Source organism: Loxodonta africana, chromosome 13 (assembly GCF_030014295.1).
Source record: "Loxodonta africana isolate mLoxAfr1 chromosome 13, mLoxAfr1.hap2, whole genome shotgun sequence".
NCBI lineage: Eukaryota > Metazoa > Chordata > Mammalia > Proboscidea > Elephantidae > Loxodonta > Loxodonta africana.
In genome coordinates this window covers 93,966,535-93,975,813 of record NC_087354.1, presented here as the reverse complement: position 1 = coordinate 93,975,813, position 9,279 = coordinate 93,966,535, and the positions used below count along the sequence as shown (strand labels likewise).

The 9,279-nt window shown below is 36.6% G+C and overlaps 1 pseudogene; it reads left to right on the top strand.

Moving 5' to 3' along the window:
• The first annotated feature begins 4,060 nt into the window (after positions 1 to 4,060).
• LOC100677013 (olfactory receptor 14A16-like) lies at positions 4,061 to 5,470 on the top strand (annotated as a pseudogene).
• Positions 5,471 to 9,279: the final 3,809 nt, after the last annotated feature.

Genomic DNA, 9,279 nt, shown 5'->3' with positions numbered 1-9,279 from the left:
CATCAACAAACAAACAGCCAAGCAAAATGGGATACATACATGCAATGGAATACTACTAAGCCAGAAAGAGAAATGAAGTACATGCTACATACATGCTACAACATGGATTGAAGACATTATGCTGACTAAAATAAGCCAATCACAAAAGGGCAAATATTATAAGATCTCACTTATATAAAATGAAAAGAATAGGCAAATACATAGAGATCAAAATTTATTAGTGGTTATTGGGGGTTAAAGAGAGGGAAAAGGGGGTCTACTCTTTGGGAAGTAGTGAGGTTTTTTTTTATGTTGATGGGAAATTTGGCATCAATTAAGGGTAATGTTTGTACAATTGATTAACGTAATTGATATCACTAAACCGTACACCTTAAAAAATGTTGAATTGGCAAATACTGTGTTTACAAAAAAAGAGGGGGTGGGCAGTGGTTGAGGTTATTTATGCACAACCAAACACCTCACAGGATTTGTTTTCTTGGTTTGGGTGCTTAGGGACATGATTTTGAGGGATATTCCAATCAATTAGACCAATATTATTTCTAAGTAATTCTGTTTTCTACCTCCTAATTTGCTGTGTAGTGACTGGGGTCTTAAGAGCTAACAAGTTGCCATTCAAGATGTCTCCATTCACTGGAGCAACAGAACAAGAAGGAGGGGCAGGAATTGAAAGAGAACATCGAATATGTTTCTGGCTGCCTCCATGAACAACTGCCGGGTTTGTCATGAGACCAGAAGAACTAGATGGAACTAAAAAAAAAAAAAGACTACTATTAACGAACACTTTGATCTCCATTTATTTTTATCTGCCTTTCTTTCTTTTATTAGCATTTTGTAGTTTTCTTTGTATAGATCCTGTATGTATTTTATTACAATTATACTCAAATAGTTCATTTTTGGTGCTAATGTAAACGGTATTGTGTTTTAATTTCGATTTGGATCTCCCATTGCTGTTATATGGAAGGAAACCCTGGTAGTATAGTGGTTAAGAGCTCAGGCTGCTAACCAAAAGGTCAGCAGTTCAAAACCACCAGGCACTCATTGGAAACTATATGGGGCAGTTCTACTCTGTCCAATAGGGTCGCTATAGGGTCAGAGTTGACTCAACAGCAATGGTTTTGGTTTTTTTTTTTTTTGGTTATATAGAAACTAATTGACATTTACATATTTATCTTGTATCCTGCAACTTTGCTGTAACCAGGTATTAGTTCCAGGATTTTTTTTTGTTGATCCTTTGGGATTTTCTATCAAACATGGCACCTGTAAATAAATATTTTTTTTTCTTTTCCTATCTGTATACATTTTATTTTATCGTCTCATCACATGAGCTAAGACTTTCAGTAAAATATAGAATAGGATTGATGAGAGGGAGTCACACTTGCTTTGTTCCTGAACTTAGAGGGTAAACATGCAATCCGTCACCTTTAAGTATGGAGTCATTTTTGTTGTTAGTTACACAAGTCAACTTTGAATCACAGTGACCTTATGTGATAGAGTAGAACTGCCCCATAGAATATTCTAGAGTGTGGTCATTACGGGAGCAGATTGTCGGTTCTTTCTCCCTCAGAGTCACTGGATGGCTTTGAACTGTCAACATTTTGTCAGCAGGTGAGCTCTTAATCAAGTATGATGTTAGCTGTAGGGTTTTTGTAGATATTCTTTATTGAGAAAGTTCTCTTGTTCATTGAGAGATTTTAACACGAATGGGTGACAATATTATATTTTAGTAGAATATACTTTAAATTTATATCAACTTAATTTCAGTGAAATTTAGAAACTTAATTCCCATGCAGCTTCATTCTGTCCCTTTTTTTGTATTACTGATATACAGATCACATCTATATATGTTATAAATCCAAGAGTAGAATGTTATAATTATTATTTTACATCTTATAGATTTTAAGAAAGCAGAGAGAAGAAAAAAGAGTACGTATATATTCATAGTTTCTTACATTAGCTTTTTAAATTAATTTTTTACTTTCATTTCTTACCATCGATTTGAGTTATCATAGGACATTATTTTCTTACTCCAGTACCCGTTTGTTCAACCTTTTACTTTATCACGTTAACATCAAATATATTTCATTTCTAAATATTGTAATCCCAACAACAACAGTATGTGTCTATCTCCAATTCTGCCCTTCACTAGGAATAATGTAGCCATGAATGGCATCAACAGTAAGAAAGTTTTTGCCTGTAAGTTTAACAAAAATGAATAAATAAAAATCTCCTGTATAGGCAGGTAAATGGAATGCTGTAGGTAGGAGCACAGATTTGCCATGTGTATTTGGGAGATTAATTGGTGGCATTATAGAAATTTCAAAGCTATTTGATCAATTAATTACTTTCAAATAATTTATTTTAAGAAATTAGGTGTGCATATGTATAAAAATATATATGTTATAGCTATCACGATTTGTTTGGAATATGAAAAAATAAGAATTTTTAAAATGGTAAATGCATAAAGTACATGCAAACATTAAAAAGCAAGGATTAAATATATTTGTAACAGTATTGGTAAATGTTTCTGAAAAATACGTTAAGTGAAAAATAAGCATATAGAGCAAAGAATGCAAAGATCTCACTTATATTAAAATGTTCCCTTTTTTGTAGTTGGATGCCGCAAATTGACAGAAAACTGAAAGATAAGAAATGCAATAAAACATTTTAGAATACTGTTCTGGGAAGGAAAATTGAGTGGAGGCTGAGAGAGGGAATTTAAGTTTCTTATTTTCTGGTAGCTTGATTATTTTGTATGACAGATGGACTTACATGTACTTATGCTAAATAAAAACAAAAATAACATCAAAATAGGCACTAAAGGCAAGTGACACAGCTGATCACTTGTGTCCAGATATGAGTTCATGAATGAAAAAAAATTTTGTTTTTCACTTTTCACCAAATGTAAAGTTCCGCACAGTCTATTGAGGGAAGAAACCCCAAAACAAATTATTCCACTGTTGATGAGATGGTCTCATAACAGGATATCCTATTGGGTAAGCCAACTCTCCAACCACAGACCTAAATTTTTGCACTACAAAGCTTCCATGTCCATAACAACATTATCTTCCAGGAAATGATCGTCCCCTACAGGAATCTTTGCCAACACACTGAATTAACTCTCATTCTAATTAGTCAATCGAAAGTTCTTATAAAAATGCAGGACAAACACAAGACTCATTTAAACATGTGTGTGCCAATGGGGTTGCTATGAGTTGGAATTGACTCAGCGGCAGTGGGTTTGGTTTTTGGTTTGGTGCCAATGGAGAGAAGACTATAACTTGGTAAATGCATAGGAAACCAGAGCAATACCAATATTTCACCAGAAATGTGCTTCCTGTTGGACAAAAGACCCACCTCGGCTAGCCTCTCTTACTGTATGAGAAAGTGCTGTCTGTCAACCTCATCCTCAGCCTTCACTTCCGCAGCATTTTAAAGAACGGACACCAGAAATTAGGGAAAGCGTGTTACTATTTGGTAAGTGGATTTCTCCCAAGCCTATAAGCATCTACTAGAAATTTCCCCACTCACATGATCTCTTTATATATCTAAGTAAGTACATTCATTTTACCTGATTATATTCACTGCCTTTTAGGAAAATAAGCTGTTAGTTATTATATTTTAATTTTGGTTATTAGAATCATGGCAGCTACATGCTCTTTATGAACAATTGATATGAGCAGAGTAGGATATGCAGATACTCCTAGGATTCTATTCAACCTTTAAAGATAGCCCATGGATGATCTGCTTAACGTGAAGCCTTGGTAAAACTGTCGGGGATCCAGTTCCGATCTGTCATACATGCAAGATGTATTTCACTGCCCTAGGCAACCAGATGGTAAATTATTCTAGCCTGCTCTTAAAGACTATGTTATTATAATTTACTGTGCATTAGTTTAAAACTATAGTTTTTAAGATGTAACTCCCTGAGAGTACTCTAATGACCTTAAAATGTCCCTCAGAACACAGTAGAATCAATTAAAGAACCAACAAAAGAGGCAGGTTCTGAGGATGTAAGCGAATGAAGTAAATGTCACTTAAGTTTCTGCAGACAAAAATCAGCATGCCTCAGAAAATAGCCAACATAACGGAATTCTTGCTCGTGGGATTTCCTGATGACTGGATACTACGGAAACTGTATACAGCCCTCTTCTTCCTCATTTACCTGACGGCCTTGATGGGGAACCTCTTCGTTGTTACCCTCACCACCATTGACCAGCACCTCCAAGCCCCCATGTATTTCTTCCTGAAGAATTTGTCCTTAATTGACATGTGCTATTTTTTTGTTTTATATCTCTACCACTGTCCCCAAGTTCATCATGAACTCTCTGACTAACAGCCATTCCATCTCCTTCCTAGGATGCGCCTCACAGGTTTTTCTCGTTATTTTTTTCGCGGGCACAGAGTTTGCTCTCCTTATTGTCATGTCCTATGACCTCTACATTGCCATCTGCCATCCTCTGCACTATGAGACCATTATGAATAGAGGTGCCTGTGTGCAGATGGTGACTGCATCATGGCTCAGTGGGTGTGCCTATGGATCCATTCATGTGGCAGGTACATTCTCTGTCAACTTCTGTGGGTCCAACATAGTTCATCAGTTTTTCTGTGATATTCCATCATTGCTTACGCTTGCTTGTTCTGGGGAGCATATTTTAGAATATGCATTTATCATTGTTAGCTGTTGTTTTGCTTTTGTGTGTTTCATTTTAATGGTTGTTTCCTATGTTCATATTTTCTCATCTGTCTTAAGGATTCCATCCACTCAAGGAAGGTACAAAACTGTCTCCACCTGCATGCCGCACCTCACTGTGGTGACCTTGTTTCTCTCTTCTGGATTTATTGCGTACTTAGGCTCAACCTCGGAATCCCCATCCTCAGTGAACCTCTTTATGTCTGTGTTATACTCCTTGTTACCTCCTACTCTGAATCCTGTCATTTACAGTTTGAGGAACAGGAACATGAAGGTGGCCCTCAGCAAAATCTTTTGTGGAGAAATGGCCTCAAAGATGTAAATGTCTAAAATATTAATTATTGTAATATTTACTAATGTGTATCAGTTTATTTGGTTTACACGAATCTGTTTAAGGAAGCCTGGTGGTGCAATGGTTAAGCTCTTGGCTGCTAACCAAAAGTGACTTACAGGGTTACTATGAGTCAGAATTGACTCAACAGGCATACAACAACAATAATATTTTAAAAACTTAGACATCTATTCTCTCATCTTTTCTGCCACATAGAATAACACTTTTATAGCATTAGATGGGTCTCGATGTTTGAAAAGTGTCTTGGCAACTTCTACTCAGTGGAAATCTTCCAAGCATTATGTTCTCATCAACAAGAGCCAGGTTTGGGGTAATATTGTTCGTTTCAGATTCATCTTCACCTGAACCATTCACTTTTCTGGTTGGCGCGATTTTATGATGGTTTAAAAATTTACATATTTTAAAACAGTATCCCTTTTCATTCTTTCGGTTAAAATGAAGATGAGTAATTTCAAACTTTTTTTTTTTCTCCTTGTTTGTATTGACAAGGCCACTATTTAGGAACTCAGAGTTTTATAATAAATGTTAATTTCCCAGTTGTGGCTTTGCAAATATTACACTCAAAATATTCTTTAAGATAATTTGTAAACAGAGTCAATTGGTAATGGATGTCATTGATTAATCATGTAATGACAATTATAAGACTAGTGATAGTGAATGGTCAAATTGCCTAACTCTCATTACATAGTGCAATCTGAGAAAGAATATGTAATGGTAAAACACAGGAGTAGCATAAGCTACGAGAAACCACAATTCTTTCATGTCCACACTTTGTATTCTTAAATTTTAAACTTTAGAAACATGTATTTATAAGTTGAAATAAATCTACTTGTTGTTAGGTTGTTAGCTGCTGTTGGGTCTGTTCAAACTCATAATGACCCTATGTAGAGTACAAACACTACCCCATCCTGCGCCATCCTCACAATCGTTGCTGTGTGACACAATCGTTGCTGTGTCAATCCGTCTCATTGAGGGTCTTCCACTTCTTTGCTGACCCTCTATTTTATCAAGCATGATGTCCTTCTCCAGGGACTGGTCCCTCCTGATAACATGTCCAAAGTATATGAGACAAAGTCTTGCCATGCTGACTTTCAAGGAGCACTCTGGGTGCACTTCCTCCAAGACAGATTTGTTTGTTCTGGTGGTCTATAGTGTATTATATATTCTTCTCCAACAGCATAATTCAAATGTGTCAATTCTTTTTTCGTCTTCTTTATTCATTGTCCAGCTTTCCCAAGAATATGAAGTGCTTGAAAATACCATCCTCATCTTTACTTTTTCACACTTTAAAAGAGGTCTTTTGCAGCAGATTTGCCCAGTGCAGTACATCCTTTGATTCTTGACTGTTGCTTCTGTGGGCGTTGATTGTGAATCCAAGTAAAATGAAATGCTTGACTACTTCAATATTTTCTTCCTTTATCATGATCTTGGTTATTGTGAAGTTTTTTGTGAGGATTTTGTTTTCCTTATGTTAAGGTGCAATCCATACTGAAGGCTGTAGTTTTTGATCTTCATCAGTAAATGCTTCAAGTCCTCTTCACTTTCAGCTAGCAAGGTTGTGTCATTTGCATATTGCAGGCTGCTAATAAGCCTTCCTCCAGTCCTGATGCCATGTTCTTCTTCATATAGTCCAACTTTTTGAGTTATTTACTCAGCATACATATGGAATAAGTATGGTGAAAGGATGCAACCCTGACACACACATTTCCTGACTTTAAACCATGCACTATTCCCTTGTTCTGATCGAATGTCTGCCTCTTGGTCTGTGTACAGGTTCTGCATGAGCACAATTAAGTGTTCTGGAATTTTAATTCTTCACAATGTTATCCATAATTTGCTATGATCCACAAAGTCAAATGCCTGTGTGTAGTCACTAAAGCACAGGTAAACATCTTTCTGGAATTCTCTGACTTCAGCCAAACGTGTGTGTGTGTGTGTGTGTGTGTAAAGGAAATCTGGTAGTGCAGTGGTTAGCTGCTCAGCCATTAACTGAAAGGTTGGCGGTTCAAACCCACCAACCATTCCCTGACGGTCTGCTTCCATAATGACTACAGCCTTGGAAATTCTATAAGGCAGTTATACCCTATCCTATAAGGTTGCTATGAGTAGAAATTGACATGACAGCAATGGTGAATGGATATATACATACATATTTATATATATATATATATATAAAATATATGACTGCCTGTGTGGACAAATGGTTAAGTGTTTCAAGAATAACCAAAAGGTTGCCATTTCAAATACATCCAGCAGCACCTCCAAAGAATGTCTTGGGGACTTATTTTCCAAAAGAGCACAGTCAATGAAAACTGTATGGAGTGCAATTCTACTGTGACACACATTGGGTTGCTGTGTGTCACAATCAATTCAATGGCAACTGGCGACTTAGGAATTTATATATATATATACACACACACACACTGTTTTCTGTATACTATACATTTATCAAGATGCTTTGCAATCTTGGCCAAGCTACTTGAGCCATCTTTCTTTTTCTATAATACGTGTAGTACATTAATTTGCTATTTAAACATTAGTGTCCTTATCACCTATAGCCTAATTCCCACACAGTCCACTGACTGACTCAAAAAAAAACAAAAATAACCCTTTGCTATTGAGTCGATTCCAACTAATAGCAATTCTATAGGACAGAGTAGAGCTGTCCCATAGTGTATCCAAGGAGTGGCTGGTAGATTCAAACTGCCAATCTTTTGGCTAACATTCAAGGCCTTAAACACTGCACCCCTAGATACCACAATTCACTCAATGCCACAGCAGAAGTATTCTACATTCTTTTAAGAAGTCAGACATTATATTTTTTTCTTATAACACAAATTATCTGGTAGATTGTGGTATGTGGTTATAATGATTGAAACGATGTCCGTGTTTAGGCAGGCAACAGGTTACCAGGTACTGAGGTAGTGTATCAGAGAAACATTTGGTCTCAAATAGGAGCTTATACAGCCCACCTATCCTAAAATAAGAAGACAAATTATAGGCGCTGATTTAGGTATGTGAGTAGAAGTTTTGGGAAACCTTGTGTGGTTCTCTTCTGTTTGCTTACAATTCCTTATAGAACAATTGAAGCTAGGTAATCATATGAGAGTGAGAATAGATCTGAAACTGAAAGCATTTGAAGTTTCAGAAGAGAGATGTAGATGAAGGAATCCTTTTGGAAAGTGGGGGAATAAATGAGCTATAATTTTTAAATAAGATTGTGGGCTCTGCTACCAACCAGTGTGAGGTGTTTACAATTTTGTGTAATGCTGATCGACCTGGCTGTATTATTTTTTCCAACCACATTCACTTGTGTGGGTACAAACATAAGCAGAGTTGGGATTTTACCATGCGAATGATGAAACTAAAAAGGAGTGAGGAATAGAAAGTTCATGCAAGGGACTGAGTGTAGTGATTAACCTGCAAAGCTAAACCAGATCAGGAGCTTATTGATGGTACAATTAAGGGAGTATTGGCAGGATTGAAGAAACACTGCAATCAAAGGGAATAGAATTAGCTAAAACATTATGTGGTAGCAGTGGAAACTTGCTTGAAATTGAGCTTTCTAGAAGGAAGGACGCTGTTGTTAATTATAGGCTTTAGGGTCTGGCCATGGGAGCAAATGACTGAGTTATGGAGGATGAAAATATCATAGATAGAGGAGTGGGAGGCAATAAACTGCAAAGCCAGGTTTCTGAAGGAATTAGGAGGACACTGGAAAAACCACGATTGGTATAAGCAATAGGTTGATGCAGGCGGAGGTCAACTCTGCAAGAAACAAGAATAACCCCGGGTATACGTAATTTTAGGAAGGAGAGTAAATAGTTGATTTGAGACTAGGAGTCATCGAGGTTTCCTGGTACTGAGTAACGAGCACTCACCTATACTCCTCAAAGAGCTGTCATGTAAATTCAGACTGATGTCCAAACCCAAAGTGTTTATCCTTAACTAAAATACCATCCCTGGGGTTTCCCCCACAAAAGGGAAAGCAATAGAGACACACTTTTTTTTTTAATTTATTTACTGAGGAAATGTGGATTCCATAATCCTTTTGTTTATGATTTCCACCCTGCTGCAAGCTCCATGCACTGCTTTTAACGTCTAAAGTACCAAAGAATCAAAAAAAAAAAAAAAAAAAACCTGCCTATATTATAATATAAAATGCGCACAGGGAAAGCATCTCTAAAATGGTATCAGTGGCCAAGCCCTAAAGGGTTAGTTGATAATCTTGAGGCTT